This window comes from Mustelus asterias, chromosome 22, assembly GCF_964213995.1.
Source record: "Mustelus asterias chromosome 22, sMusAst1.hap1.1, whole genome shotgun sequence".
NCBI classification, from domain to species: domain Eukaryota; kingdom Metazoa; phylum Chordata; class Chondrichthyes; order Carcharhiniformes; family Triakidae; genus Mustelus; species Mustelus asterias.
The window spans coordinates 18,615,155-18,630,543 of record NC_135822.1 but is presented as its reverse complement, the minus strand read 5'-3'; the positions used below and the strand labels follow the sequence as shown (position 1 = coordinate 18,630,543).

The 15,389-nt window shown below is 55.3% G+C and overlaps 1 protein-coding gene across 1 annotated transcript in view; it reads left to right on the top strand.

Annotated features, from left to right (window-relative positions):
- The window catches only part of LOC144509746 (paired box protein Pax-7-like), a 644,004-nt gene that overhangs the window by 484,943 nt on the left and 143,672 nt on the right, over positions 1–15,389 (top strand). The window lies entirely within an intron of this gene.

Genomic DNA, 15,389 nt, shown 5'->3' with positions numbered 1-15,389 from the left:
CATTGTCAGAGTGCGCGGGTGTTACTGTCAGAGAGCGTGGGAGTCTGTGTCAGAGCGAGCGGGAGTCTGTGTCAGAGTGAGCGGGAGTCTGTGTCAGAGTGTGCGGGAGTCATTGTAAGACTGTGTTGGAGTCATTCTCAGAGTGTGCGGAAGTCATGGTCAGAGTGTGCGGGAGTCATTGTCAGAGTGTGCGGAAGTCATTGTCAGAGTGTGCGGGAGTCATTGTCAGAGTGCGTGGGAGTCTGTGTCAGAGTGTGCGGGAGTCATTGTCAGAGTGCACGGGAGTCATTGTCAGAGTGCGCGGGAGTCATTTTCAGAGTGTACGGGTGTCATTGTCAGAGTGTGCGGGATTCATTGTCAGAGTGTGCGGGAGTCACTGTCAGAGTGCGCGGGAGTCATTGTCAGAGTGTGCGGGAGTCATTGTCAGAGTGCACGGAGACATTGTCAGAGTGCACGGGAGTCATTGTCAGAGTGCAGGGGACACATTGTCAGAGTGTGCGGGGGTCTGTGTCAGAGTGTGCGGGAGTCATTGTCAGTGTGTGCACGAGTCATTGTGGGAGTGCGCACGAGTCATTGTCGGAGTGCGCACGAGTCATTGTCGAAGTGCGGACGAGTCATTGTCGGAGTGCGCACGACTCATTGCGGGAGTGCGCACGAGCGATTTTCGGAGTGCACACGAGTCCTTGTCGGAGTGCGCACGAAACGTTGTCCGAGGGCGCAGGAGTCATTGTGGGAGTGCGCACGAGTCATTGTGGGAGTGCGCACGAGTCATTGTGGGAGTGCGCACGATTAAATGTGGGAGTGCGCACGAGCGATTGTCGGAGTGCGCACGAGTCCTTGTCGGAGTGCGCACGAATCATTGTCCGAGGGCGCAGGAGTCATTGTGGGAGTGCGCACGAGTCACTGTGGGAGTGTGCACGAGTCATTGTAGGAGTGTGCACGAGTCATTGTGGGAGTGTGCACGAGTCATTGTGGGAGTGCGCACGAGTCATTGTGGGAGTGCGCACGAGTCATTGTCGGAGTGCGCACGAGTCATTGTCGGAGTGCGCAGGAGTCATTGTGGGAGTGCGCATGGGTCTTTGTGGGAGTGTGCACGAGTATTTGTGGGAGTGTCCACGAGTCTGTGTCAGAGTGTGCGGGAGTCATTGTCAGAGTGTACGGGAGTCATTGTCAGAGTGTGCGGGACTCATTGTCAGAGTGCGAAGGAGTCATTGTCAGAGTGCGCGGTTCTCATTGTCAGAGTGTGCGGGAGTCATTGTCAGAGTGTGCGGGGAGTCTGTGTCAGAGTGAGCGGGAGTCATTGTCAGACTGTGCGGGAATCATTGTCAGAGTGTGCGGGAGTCATTGTCAGAGTGTGCGGGAGTCATTGTCAGAGTGTCCGCGATTCATTGTCAGAGTGCACGGGAGTCATTGTCAGAGTGTGCGGGAATCATTGTTAGAGTGTGCGGGTGTCTGTGTCAGTGTGAGCGGGCGTCATTGTCAAAGTGTGCAGGAGTCATTGTCAGAGGGTACGGGAGTCATTGTCAGACTGTGCGGGAATCATTGTCAGAGTGTGCGGGAGTCATTGTCAGAGTGTGCGGGAGTCATTGTCAGAGTGTGCGGGAGTCATTGTCAGAGTGCACGGGAGTCTGTGTCAGAGTGTGTTGGAGTCATTGTCAGAGTGCGCGGGTGTCATTGTCAGAGTGCGCGGGAGTCATTGTCAGAGTGCGCGGGAGTCATTGTCAGAGTGCACGGGAGTCATTGTCAGAGTGCGCGGGACTCATTGTCAGAGTGTGCGGGAGTCATTGTCAGAGTGTGCGGGGAGTCTGTGTCAGAGTGAGCGGGAGTCTGTGTCAGAGTGTACGGGAGTCATTGTCAGAGTGTGCGGGAGTCTGTGTCAGAGAATACGGGAGTCATTGTCAGAGCGTGCAAGACTCATTGTCAGAGTGCGAGGGAGTCATTGTCAGAGTGCGCGGGTGTTACTGTCAGAGAGCGTGGGAGTCTGTGTCAGAGCGAGCGGGAGTCTGTGTCAGAGTGAGCGGGAGTCTGTGTCAGAGTGTGCGGGAGTCATTGTAAGACTGTGTTGGAGTCATTCTCAGAGTGTGCGGAAGTCATGGTCAGAGTGTGCGGGAGTCATTGTCAGAGTGTGCGGGAGTCATTGTCAGAGTGCGCGGGAGACTGTGTCAGAGTGTGCGGGGGTCTGTGTCAGAGTGCACGGGAGTCATTGTCAGAGTGCGCGGGAGTCATTTTCAGAGTGTACGGGTGTCATTGTCAGAGTGTGCGGGATTCATTGTCAGAGTGTGCGGGAGTCACTGTCAGAGTGCGCGGGAGTCATTGTCAGAGTGTGCGGGAGTCATTGTCAGAGTGTGCGGGAGTCATTGTCAGAGTGCACGGAGACATTGTCAGAGTGCACGGGAGTCATTGTCAGAGTGCAGGGGACACATTGTCAGAGTGTGCGGGAGTCTGTGTCAGAGTGTGCGGGAGTCATTGTCAGAGTGTGCGGGTGTCATTGTCAGAGTGTGCGGGTGTCGTTGTCAGAGTGCGCGGGAGTCATTGTCGGTGTGTGCACGAGTCATTGTGGGAGTGCGCACGAGTCATTGTCGGAGTGCGGACGAGTCATTGTCGGAGTGCGCACGACTCATTGCGGGAGTGCGCACGAGCGATTTTCGGAGTGCACACGAGTCCTTGTCGGAGTGCGCACGAAACGTTGTCCGAGGGCGCATGAGTCATTGTGGGAGTGCGCACGAGTCACTGTGGGAGTGCGCACGAGTCATTGTGGGAGTGCGCACGATTAAGTGTGGGAGTGCGCACGAGCGATTGTCGGAGTGCGCACGAGACCTTGTCGGAGTGCGCACGAATCATTGTCCGAGGGCGCAGGAGTCATTGTGGGAGTGCGCACGAGTCACTGTGGGAGTGTGCACGAGTCATTGTAGGAGTGTGCACGAGTCATTGTGGGAGTGTGCACGAGTCATTGTGGGAGTGCGCACGAGTCATTGTGGGAGTGCGCACGAGTCATTGTGGGAGTGCGCACGAGTCATTGTGGGAGTGCGCACGAGTCATTGTCGGAGTGCGCAGGAGTCATTGTGGGAGTGCGCATGGGTCTTTGTGGGAGTGTGCACGAGTATTTGTGGGAGTGTCCACGAGTCTGTGTCAGAGTGTGCGGGAGTCATTGTCAGAGTGTACGGGAGTCATTGTCAGAGTGTGCGGGACTCATTGTCAGAGTGTCCGGGAGTCATTGTCAGAGTGTGCAAGACTCATTGTCAGAGTGCGAGGGAGTCATTGTCAGAGTGCGTGGGTGTTACTGTCAGAGAGCGTGGGAGTCATTGTTAGAGTGTGCGGGTGTCTGTGTCAGAGTGAGCGGGAGTCTGTGTCAGAGTGTGCGGGAGTCATTGTAAGACTGTGTTGGAGTCATTCTCAGAGTGTGCGGAAGTCATGGTCAGAGTGTGCGGGAGTCATTGTCAGAGTGTGCGGGAGTCATTGTCAGAGTGTGCGGGAGTCATTGTCAGAGTGTGCGGGAGTCATTGTCAGAGTGCGCGGGAGTCTGTGTCAGAGTGTGCGGGAGTCTGTGTCAGAGTGCACGGGAGTCATTGTCAGAGTGCGCGGGAGTCATTTTCAGAGTGTACGGGTGTCATTGTCAGAGTGTGCGGGATTCATTGTCAGAGTGTGCGGGAGTCACTGTCAGAGTGCGCGAGAGTCATTGTCAGAGTGTGCGGGAGTCATTGTCAGAGTGTGTAGGAGTATGTGTCAGAGTGTGCGGGAGTCATTGTCAGAGTGTGCGGGAGTCATTTTCAGCATGTGTAGGATTCTGTTTCAGAGTGTGCGGGAATCTGTGTCAGAGTGTGCGGGAGTCTGTGTCAGAGTGTGCGGGAGTCTGTGTCAGAGTGCGCGTGACTCACTGTCAGAGTGCGCGGGAGTCAGTGCCAGAGTGTGCGGGAGTCATTGTCACAATGTGTAGGAGTCTGTGTCAGAGTGTGCGGGAGTCTGTGTCAGAGTGTGTTGGAGTCTTTGTCAGAGTGTGCGAAAGTCATTGTCAGAGTGCACGGGAGTCATCGTCATAATGTGCAGAACTCATTGTCAGTGTGTGCGGGTGTCATTTTCAGCATGGGTAGGAGTCTGTGTCAGAGTGTGCGGGAGTCATTGTCAGAGTGTGCGGGAGTCATTGTCAGAGTGCGTGGGAATCATTGTCAGAGGATGCGGGAGTCATTGTCAGAGTGCGCAGGAGTCATTGTCAGAGTGCGGGTTAGTCATTGTCAGAGTGCGCGGGACTCATTGTCAGAGTGAGCGAGACATATTGTCAGAGTGCACAGGAGTCACTGTCAGAGTACGCAGGAGTCATTGTCAGAGTGTGCGGGGGTCTGTGTCAGAGTGTGGGGAAGTCATTGTCAGAGTGTGCAGAAGTTAATGTCAGAGGGTGCGGGAGTCATTGTCAGAGTGTGCGGGAATCATTGTTAGAGTGTGCGGGAGTCTGTGTCAGTGTGAGCGGGAGTCATTGTCAAAGTGTGCAGGTGTCATTGTCAGAGGGTACGGGAGTCATTGTCAGACTGTGCGGGAATCATTGTCAGAGTGTGCGGGAGTCATGGTCAGAGTGTGCGGGAGTCATTGTCAGAGTGTGCGGGAGTCATTGTCAGAGTGCACGGGAGTCATCGTCATAATGTGCGGAAGTCATTGTCAGTGAGTGCGGGTGTCATTTTCAGCATGTGTAGGAGTCTGTGTCAGAGTGTGCGGGAGTCTGTGTCAGAGTGTGCGGGAGTCATTGTCAGAGTGTGCGGGAGTCATTGTCAGAGTGCGCGGGAATCATTGTCAGTGTGTGCGGGAGTCTGTGTCAGTGTGAGCGGGAGTCATTGTCAAAGTGTGCGGCAGTCATTGTCAGAGGATGCGGGAGTCATTGGCAGAGTGCGCAGGAGTCATTGTCGGAGTGCGGGTTAGTCATTGTCAGAGTGCGCGGGACTCATTGTCAGAGTGAGCGAGACACATTGTCAGAGTGCGCAGGAGTCACTGTCAGAGTGCGCGGGAGTCATTGTCAGAGTGTGCGGGGGTCTGTGTCAGAGTGTGGGGAAGTCATTGTCAGAGTGTGCGGAAGGTAATGTCAGAGGGTGCGGGAGTCATTGTCAGAGTGTGCAGGAATCATTGTCAGAGCGGACGGGAGTCATTGTCAGACTGTGCGGGAATCATTGTCAGAGTGTGCGGGAGTCATTGTCAGAGTGTGCGGGAGTCATTGTCAGAGTGTGCGGGAGTCATTGTCAGAGTGCACGGGAGTCTGTGTCAGAGTGTGTTGGAGTCATTGTCAGAGTGCGCGGGAGTCATTGTCAGAGTGCGCGGGTGTCATTGTGAGAGTGCGCGGGTGTCATTGTCAGAGTGCGCGGGTGTCATTGTCAGAGTGCGCGGGAGTCATTGTCAGAGTGTGCGGGGAGTCTGTGTCAGAGTGAGCGGGAGTCTGTGTCAGAGTGTGCGGAACTCATTGTCAGAGTGAGCGGGAGTCATTGTCAGAGTGTACGGGAGTCATTGTCAGAGTGTGCGGGAGTCTGTGTCAGAGTGTGCGGGAGTCATTCTCAGAGTGTACGGGAGTCACTGTCAGAGTGTGCAAGACTCATTGTCAGAGTGCGAGGGAGTCATTGTCAGAGTGCGCGGGTGTTACTGTCAGAGAGCGTGGGAGTCATTGTCAGAGTGCGTGGGTGTCATTGTCAGAGTGCGCGGGAGTCTGTGTCAGAGTGTGCGGGAGTCATTGTAAGACTGTGTTGGAGTCATTCTCAGAGTGTGCGGAAGTCATGGTCAGAGTGTGCGGGAGTCATGGTCAGAGTGAGCGGGAGTCATTGTCAGATCGTACGGGAGTCATTGTCAGAGAGTGCGGGAGTCTGTGTCAGAGTGTGCGGGAGTCTGTGTCAGAGTGTGCGGGAGTCATTCTCAGAGTGTACGGGAGTCATTGTCAGAGTGTGCAAGACTCATTGTCAGAGTGCGAGGGAGTCATTGTCAGAGTGCGAGGGAGTCATTGTCAGAGTGCGCGGGTGTTACTGTCAGAGAGCGTGAGAGTCATTGTCAGAGTGTGCGGGTGTCTGTGTCAGAGTGAGCGGGAGTCTGTGTCAGAGTGTGCGGGAGTCATTGTAAGACTGTGTTGGAGTCATTCTCAGAGTGTGCGGAAGTCATGGTCAGAGTGTGCGGGAGTCATGGTCAGAGTGTGCGGGAGTCATGGTCAGAGTGTGCGGGAGTCATTGTCAGAGTGTGCGGGAGTCATTGTCAGAGTGTGCGGGAGTCATTGTCAGAGTGCGCGGGAGTCTGTGTCAGAGTGTGCGGGAGTCTGTGTCAGAGTGCACGGGAGTCATTGTCAGAGTGCGCGGGAGTCATTTTCAGAGTGTACGGGTGTCATTGTCAGAGTGTGCGGGATTCATTGTCAGAGTGTGCGGGAGTCACTGTCAGAGTGCGCGGGAGTCATTGTCAGTGTGTGCGGGAGTCATTGTCAGAGTGTGCGGGAGTCATTGTCAGAATGTGTAGGAGTATGTGTCAGAGTGTGCGGGAGTCATTGTCAGAGTGTGCGGGAGTCATTTTCAGCATGTGTAGGATTCTGTTTCAGAGTGTGCGGGAGTCTGTGTCAGAGTGTGCGGGAGTCTGTGTCAGAGTGTGCGGGAGTCTGTGTCAGAGTGCGCGTGACTCACTGTCAGAGTGCGCGGGAGTCAGTGCCAGAGTGTGCGGGAGTCATTGTCACAATGTGTAGGAGTCTGTGTCAGAGTGTGCGGGAGTCTGTGTCAGAGTGTGTTGGAGTCTTTGTCAGAGTGTGCGAAAGTCATTGTCAGAGTGCACGGGAGTCATCGTCATAATGTGCGGAACTCATTGTCAGTGTGTGCGGGTGTCATTTTCAGCATGTGTAGGATTCTGTTTCAGTGTGTGCGGGTGTCATTTTCAGCATGTGTAAGAGTCTGTGTCAGAGTGTGCGGGAGTCATTGTCAGAGTGTGCGGGAGTCACTGTCAGAGTGCGCGGGAATCATTGTCAGAGGATGCGGGAGTCATTGGCAGAGTGCGCAGGAGTCATTGTCAGAGTGCGGGTTAGTCATTGTCAGAGTGCGCGGGACTCATTGTCAGAGTGCACAGGAGTCACTGTCAGAGTACGCGGGAGTCATTGTCAGAGTGTGCGGGGGTCTGTGTCAGAGTGTGGGGAAGTCATTGTCAGAGTGTGCGGAAGTTAATGTCAGAGGGTGCGGGAGTCATTGTCAGAGTGTGCGGGAATCATTGTTAGAGTGTGCGGGTGTCTGTGTCAGTGTGAGCGGGAGCCATTGTCAAAGTGTGCAGGAGTCATTGTCAGAGGGTACGGGAGTCATTGTCAGACTTTGCGGGAATCATTGTCAGAGTGCACGGGAGTCTGTGTCAGAGTGTGTTGGAGTCATTGTCAGAGTGCGCGGGAGTCATTGTCAGAGTGCGCGGGAGTCATTGTCAGAGTGCGCGGGTGTCATTGTCAGAGTGCGCGGGTGTCATTGTCAGAGTGCGCGGGAGTCATTGTCAGAGTGCGCGGGAGTCATTGTCAGAGTGCACGGGAGTCATTGTCAGAGTGCGCGGGACTCATTGTCAGAGTGTGCGGGAGTCATTGTCAGAGTGTGCGGGACTCATTGTCAGAGTGTGCGGGAGTCATTGTCAGAGTGAGCGGGAGTCTGTGTCAGAGTGTACGGGAGTCATTGTCAGAGTGTGCGGGAGTCTGTGTCAGAGAGTACGGGAGTCATTGTCAGAGCGTGCAAGACTCATTGTCAGAGTGCGAGGGTGTCATTGTCAGAGTGCGCGGGTGTTACTGTCAGAGAGCGTGGGAGTCTGTGTCAGAGCGAGCGGGAGTCTGTGTCAGAGTGAGCGGGAGTCTGTGTCAGAGTGTGCGGGAGTCATTGTAAGACTGTGTTGGAGTCATTCTCAGAGTGTGCGGAAGTCATGGTCAGAGTGTGCGGGAGTCATTGTCAGAGTGTGCGGGAGTCATTGTCAGAGTGCGCGGGAGTTTGTGTCAGAGTGTGCGGGAGTCTGTGTCAGAGTGCACGGGAGTCATTGTCAGAGTGCGCGGGAGTCATTTTCAGAGTGTACGGGTGTCATTGTCAGAGTGTGCGGGATTCATTGTCAGAGTGTGCGGGAGTCACTGTCAGAGTGCGCGGGAGTCATTGTCAGAGTGTGCGGGAGTCATTGTCAGAGTGCACGGAGACATTGTCAGAGTGCACGGGGGTCATTGTCAGAGTGCAGGGGACACATTGTCAGAGTGTGCGGGAGTCTGTGTCAGAGTGTGCGGGAGTCATTGTCAGAGTGTGCGGGTGTCGTTGTCAGAGTGTGCGGGTGTCGTTGTCAGAGTGCGCGGGAGTCATTGTCGGTGTGTGCACGAGTCATTGTGGGAGTGCGCACGAGTCATTGTCGGAGTGCGCACGAGTCATTGTCGAAGTGCGGACGAGTCATTGTCGGAGTGCGCACGACTCATTGCGGGAGTGCGCACGAGCGATTTTCGGAGTGCACACGAGTCCTTGTCGGAGTGCGCACGAAACGTTGTCCGAGGGCGCAGGAGTCATTGTGGGAGTGCGCACGAGTCATTGTGGGAGTGCGCACGATTAAGTGTGGGAGTGCGCACGAGCGATTGTCGGAGTGCGCACGAGCGATTGTCGGAGTGCGCACGTGTCCTTGTCGGAGTGCGCACGAATCATTGTCCGAGGGCGCAGGAGTCATTGTGGGAGTGCGCACGAGTCACTGTGGGAGTGTGCACGAGTCATTGTAGGAGTGTGCACGAGTCATTGTGGGCGTGTGCACGAGTCATTGTGGGAGTGCGCACGAGTCATTGTGGGAGTGCGCACGAGTCATTGTGGGAGTGCGCACGAGTCATTGTGGGAGTGCGCACGAGTCATTGTGGGAGTGCGCACGAGTCATTGTCGGAGTGCGCAGGAGTCATTGTGGGAGTGCGCATGGGTCTTTGTGGGAGTGTGCACGAGTATTTGTGGGAGTGTCCACGAGTCTGTGTCAGAGTGTGCGGGAGTCATTGTCAGAGTGTACGGGAGTCATTGTCAGAGTGTGCGGGACTCATTGTCAGAGTGTACGGGAGTCATTGTCAGAGTGTGCGGGAGTCATTGTCAGAGTGTGCGGGAGTCATTGTCAGAGTGCACGGGAGTCATCGTCATAATGTGCGGAAGTCATTGTCAGTGTGTGCGGGTGTCATTTTCAGCATGTCTAAGAGTCTGTGTCAGAGTGTGCGGGAGTCATTGTCAGAGTGTGCGGGAGTCATTGTCAGAGTGCGCGGGAATCATTGTCAGAGGATGCGGGAGTCATTGGCAGAGTGCGCAGGAGTCATTGTCAGAGTGCGGGTTAGTCATTGTCAGAGTGCGCGGGACTCATTGTCAGAGTGAGCGAGACACATTGTCAGAGTGCACAGGAGTCACTGTCAGAGTACGCGCGAGTCATTGTCAGAGTGTGCGGGGGTCTGTGTCAGAGTGTGGGGAAGTCATTGTCAGAGTGTGCGGAAGTTAATGTCAAAGGGTGCGGGAGTCATTGTCAGAGTGTGCGGGAATCATTGTTAGAGTGTGCGGGAGTCTGTGTCAGTGTGAGCGGGAGTCATTGTCAAAGTGTGCAGGTGTCATTGTCAGAGGGTACGGGAGTCATTGTCAGACTGTGCGGGAATCATTGTCAGAGTGTGCGGGAGTCATGGTCAGAGTGTGCGGGAGTCATTGTCAGAGTGTGCGGGAGTCATTGTCAGAGTGCACGGGAGTCATCGTCATAATGTGCGGAAGTCATTGTCAGTGAGTGCGGGTGTCATTTTCAGCATGTGTAGGAGTCTGTGTCAGAGTGTGCGGGAGTCTGTGTCAGAGTGTGCGGGAGTCATTGTCAGAGTGTGCGGGAGTCATTGTCAGAGTGTGCGGGAGTCATTGTCAGAGTGCGCGGGAATCATTGTCAGTGTGTGCGGGAGTCTGTGTCAGTGTGAGCGGGAGTCATTGTCAAAGTGTGCGGCAGTCATTGTCAGAGGATGCGGGAGTCATTGGCAGAGTGCGCAGGAGTCATTGTCGGAGTGCGGGTTAGTCATTGTCAGAGTGCGCGGGACTCATTGTCAGAGTGAGCGAGACACATTGTCAGAGTGAGCGAGACACATTGTCAGAGTGCGCAGGAGTCACTGTCAGAGTGCGCGGGAGTCATTGTCAGAGTGTGCGGGGGTCTGTGTCAGAGTGTGGGGAAGTCATTGTCAGAGTGTGCGGAAGTTAATGTCAGAGGGTGCGGGAGTCATTGTCAGAGTGTGCGGGAGTCTGTGTCAGTGTGAGCGGGAGTCATTGTCAAAGTGTGCAGGAGTCATTGTCAGAGGGTGCGGGAGTCATTGTCAGAGTGTGCAGGAATCATTGTCAGAGCGTACGGGAGTCATTGTCAGACTGTGCGGGAATCATTGTCAGAGTGTGCGGGAGTCATTGTCAGAGTGTGCGGGAGTCATTGTCAGAGTGTGCGGGAGTCATTGTCAGAGTGCACGGGAGTCTGTGTCAGAGTGTGTTGGAGTCATTGTCAGAGTGCGCGGGAGTCATTGTCAGAGTGCGCGGGTGTCATTGTCAGAGTGCGCGGGTGTCATTGTCAGAGTGCGCGGGAGTCATTGTCAGAGTGCGCGGGAGTCATTGTCAGAGTGTGCGGGGAGTCTGTGTCAGAGTGAGCGGGAGTCTGTGTCAGAGTGTGCGGAACTCATTGTCAGAGTGAGCGGGAGTCATTGTCAGAGTGTACGGGAGTCATTGTCAGAGTGTGCGGGAGTCATTCTCAGAGTGTACGGGAGTCACTGTCAGAGTGTGCAAGACTCATTGTCAGAGTGCGAGGGAGTCATTGTCAGAGTGCGCGGGTGTTACTGTCAGAGAGCGTGGGAGTCATTGTCAGAGTGTGCGGGGGTCTGTGTCAGAGTGTGGGGAAGTCATTGTCAGAGTGTGCGGAAGTTAATGTCAGAGGGTGCGGGAGTCATTGTCAGAGTGTGCGGGAGTCTGTGTCAGTGTGAGCGGGAGTCATTGTCAAAGTGTGCAGGAGTCATTGTCAGAGGGTGCGGGAGTCATTGTCAGAGTGTGCAGGAATCATTGTCAGAGCGTACGGGAGTCATTGTCAGACTGTGCGGGAATCATTGTCAGAGTGTGCGGGAGTCATTGTCAGAGTGTGCGGGAGTCATTGTCAGAGTGTGCGGGAGTCATTGTCAGAGTGCACGGGAGTCTGTGTCAGAGTGTGTTGGAGTCATTGTCAGAGTGCGCGGGAGTCATTGTCAGAGTGCGCGGGTGTCATTGTCAGAGTGCGCGGGTGTCATTGTCAGAGTGCGCGGGAGTCATTGTCAGAGTGCGCGGGAGTCATTGTCAGAGTGTGCGGGGAGTCTGTGTCAGAGTGAGCGGGAGTCTGTGTCAGAGTGTGCGGAACTCATTGTCAGAGTGAGCGGGAGTCATTGTCAGAGTGTACGGGAGTCATTGTCAGAGTGTGCGGGAGTCTGTGTCAGAGTGTGCGGGAGTCATTCTCAGAGTGTACGGGAGTCACTGTCAGAGTGTGCAAGACTCATTGTCAGAGTGCGAGGGAGTCATTGTCAGAGTGCGCGGGTGTTACTGTCAGAGAGCGTGGGAGTCATTGTCAGAGTGCGCGGGTGTCATTGTCAGAGTGCGCGGGAGTCTGTGTCAGAGTGTGCGGGAGTCATTGTAAGACTGTGTTGGAGTCATTCTCAGAGTGTGCGGAAGTCATGGTCAGAGTGTGCGGGAGTCATTGTCAGAGTGCGTGGGAGTCATTGTCAGAGTGCGCGGGACTCATTGTCAGAGTGTGCGGGAGTCATTGTCAGAGTGTGCGGGGAGTCTGTGTCAGAGTGAGCGGGAGTCTGTGTCAGAGTGTGCGGAACTCATTGTCAGAGTGAGCGGGAGTCATTGTTAGAGTGTACGGGAGTCATTGTCAGAGAGTGCGGGAGTCTGTGTCAGAGTGTGCGGGAGTCTGTGTCAGAGTGTGCGGGAGTCATTCTCAGAGTGTACGGGAGTCATTGTCAGAGTGTGCAAGACTCATTGTCAGAGTGCGAGGGAGTCATTGTCAGAGTGCGCGGGTGTTACTGTCAGAGAGCGTGAGAGTCATTGTCAGAGTGTGCGGGTGTCTGTGTCAGAGTGAGCGGGAGTCTGTGTCAGAGTGTGCGGGAGTCATTGTAAGACTGTGTTGGAGTCATTCTCAGAGTGTGCGGAAGTCATGGTCAGAGTGTGCGGGAGTCATGGTCAGAGTGTGCGGGAGTCATTGTCAGAGTGTGCGGGAGTCATTGTCAGAGTGTGCGGGAGTCATTGTCAGAGTGCGCGGGAGTCTGTGTCAGAGCGAGCGGGAGTCTGTGTCAGAGTGCACGGGAGTCATTGTCAGAGTGCGCGGGAGTCATTTTCAGAGTGTACGGGTGTCTTTGTCAGAGTGTGCGGAAGTCATGGTCAGAGTGTGCGGGAGTCATTGTCAGAGTGTGCGGGAGTCATTGTCAGAGTGCGCGGGAGTCTGTGTCAGAGTGTGCGGGACTCTGTGTCAGAGTGCACGGGAGTCATTGTCAGAGTGCGCGGGAGTCATTTTCAGAGTGTACGGGTGTCATTGTCAGAGTGTGCGGGATTCATTGTCAGAGTGTGCGGGAGTCACTGTCAGAGTGCGCGGGAGTCATTGTCAGAGTGTGCGGGAGTCATTGTCAGAGTGCACGGAGACATTGTCAGAGTGCACGGGAGTCATTGTCAGAGTGCAGGGGACACATTGTCAGAGTGTGCGGGAGTCTGTGTCAGAGTGTGCGGGAGTCATTGTCAGAGTGTGCGGGTGTCGTTGTCAGAGTGTGCGGGTGTCGTTGTCAGAGTGCGCGGGAGTCATTGTCGGTGTGTGCACGAGTCATTGTGGGAGTGCGCACGAGTCATTGTCGGAGTGCACACGAGTCATTGTCGAAGTGCGGACGACTCATTGTCGGAGTGCGCACGACTCATTGCGGGAGTGCGCACGAGCGATTTTCGGAGTGCACACGAGTCCTTGTCGGAGTGCGCACGATACGTTGTCCGAGGGCGCAGGAGTCATTGTGGGAGTGCGCACGAGTCATTGTGGGAGTGCGCACGAGTCATTGTGGGAGTGCGCACGATTAAGTGTGGGAGTGCGCACGAGCGATTGTCGGAGTGCGCACGAGTCCTTGTCGGAGTGCGCACGAATCATTGTCCGAGGGCGCAGGAATCATTGTGGGAGTGCGCACGAGTCACTGTGGGAGTGTGCACGAGTCATTGTAGAAGTGTGCACGAGTCATTGTGGGAGTGTGCACGAGTCATTGTGGGAGTGCGCACGAGTCATTGTGGGAGTGCGCACGAGTCATTGTGGGAGTGCGCACGATTAAGTGTGGGAGTGCGCACGAGCGATTGTCGGAGTGCGCACGAGTCCTTGTCGGAGTGCGCACGAATCATTGTCCGAGGGCGCAGGAATCATTGTGGGAGTGCGCACGAGTCACTGTGGGAGTGTGCACGAGTCATTGTGGGAGTGTGCACGAGTCATTGTGGGAGTGCGCACGAGTCATTGTGGGAGTGCGCACGAGTCATTGTGGGAGTGCGCACGAGTCATTGTGGGAGTGCGCACGAGTCATTGTGGGAGTGCGCACGAGTCATTGTCGGAGTGCGCAGGAGTCATTGTGGGAGTGCGCATGGGTCTTTGTGGGAGTGTGCACGAGTATTTGTGGGAGTGTCCACGAGTCTGTGTCAGAGTGTGCGGGAGTCATTGTCAGAGTGTACGGGAGTCATTGTCAGAGTGTGCGGGACTCATTGTCAGAGTGCGAGGGAGTTATTGTCAGAGTGTGCGGGGGTCTGTGTCAGAGTGTGGGGAAGTCATTGTCAGAGTGTGCGGACGTTAATGTCAGAGGGTGCGGGAGTCATTGTCAGAGTGTGCGGGAATCATTGTTAGAGTGTGCGGGAGTCTGTGTCAGTGTGAGCGGGAGTCATTGTCAAAGTGTGCAGGAGTCATTGTCAGAGTGTACGGGAGTCATTGTCAGACTGTGCGGGAATCATTGTCAGAGTGTGCGGGAGTCATTGTCAGAGTGTGCGGGAGTCATTGTCAGAGTGCGCGGGAGTCATTGTCAGAGTGCGCGGGTGTCATTGTCAGAGTGCGCAGGAGTCATTGTCAGAGTGCGCGGGAGTCATTGTCAGAGTGCGCGGGAGTCATTGTCAGAGTGCGCGGGACTCATTGTCAAAGTGTGCGGGAGTCATTGTCAGAGTGTGCGGGGAGTCTGTGTCAGAGTGAGCGGGAGTCTGTGTCAGAGTGTACGGGAGTCATTGTCAGAGTGTGCGGGAGTCTGTGTAAGAGAGTACGGGAGTCATTGTCAGAGCGTGCAAGACTCATTGTCAGAGTGCGAGGGAGTCATTGTCAGAGTGCGCGGGTGTTACTGTCAGAGAGCGTGGGAGTCTGTGTCAGAGCGAGCGGGAGTCTGTGTCAGAGTGAGCGGGAGTCTGTGTCAGAGTGTGCGGGAGTCATTGTAAGACTGTGTTGGAGTCATTCTCAGAGTGTGCGGAAGTCATGGTCAGAGTGTGCGGGAGTCATTGTCAGAGTGTGCGGGAGTCATTGTCAGAGTGCACGGGAGTCATTGTCAGAGTGCGCGGGAGTCATTTTCAGAGTGTACGGGTGTCATTGTCAGAGTGTGCGGGATTCATTGTCAGAGTGTGCGGGAGTCACTGTCAGAGTGCGCGGGAGTCATTGTCAGAGTGTGCGGGAGTCATTGTCAGAGTGCACGGAGACATTGTCAGAGTGCACGGGAGTCATTGTCAGAGTGCAGGGGACACATTGTCAGAGTGTGCGGGAGTCTGTGTCAGAGTGTGCGGGAGTCATTGTCAGAGTGTGCGGGTGTCGTTGTCAGAGTGTGCGGGTGTCGTTGTCAGAGTGCGCGGGAGTCATTGTCGGTGTGTGCACGAGTCATTGTGGGAGTGCGCACGAGACATTGTCGGAGTGCACACGAGTCATTGTCGAAGTGCGGACGAGTCATTGTCGGAGTGCGCACGACTCATTGCGGGAGTGCGCACGAGCGATTTTCGGAGTGCACACGAGTCCTTGTCGGAGTGCGCACGATACGTTGTCCGAGGGCGCAGGAGTCATTGTGGGAGTGCGCACGAGTCATTGTGGGAGTGCGCACGAGTCATTGTGGGAGTGCGCACGATTAAGTGTGGGAGTGCGCACGAGCGATTGTCGGAGTGCGCACGAGTCCTTGTCGGAGTGCGCACGAATCATTGTCCGAGGGCGCAGGAGTCATTGTGGGAGTGCGCACGAGTCACTGTGGGAGTGTGCACGAGTCATTGTAGGAGTGTGCACGAGTCATTGTGGGAGTGCGCACGAGTCATTGTGGGAGTGCGCACGAGTCATTGTGGGAGTCCGCACGAGTCATTGTGGCAGTGCGCACGAGTCATTGTGGGAGTGCGCACGAGTCATTGTCGGAGTGCGCAGGAGTCATTGTGGGAGTGCGCATGGGTCTTTGTGGG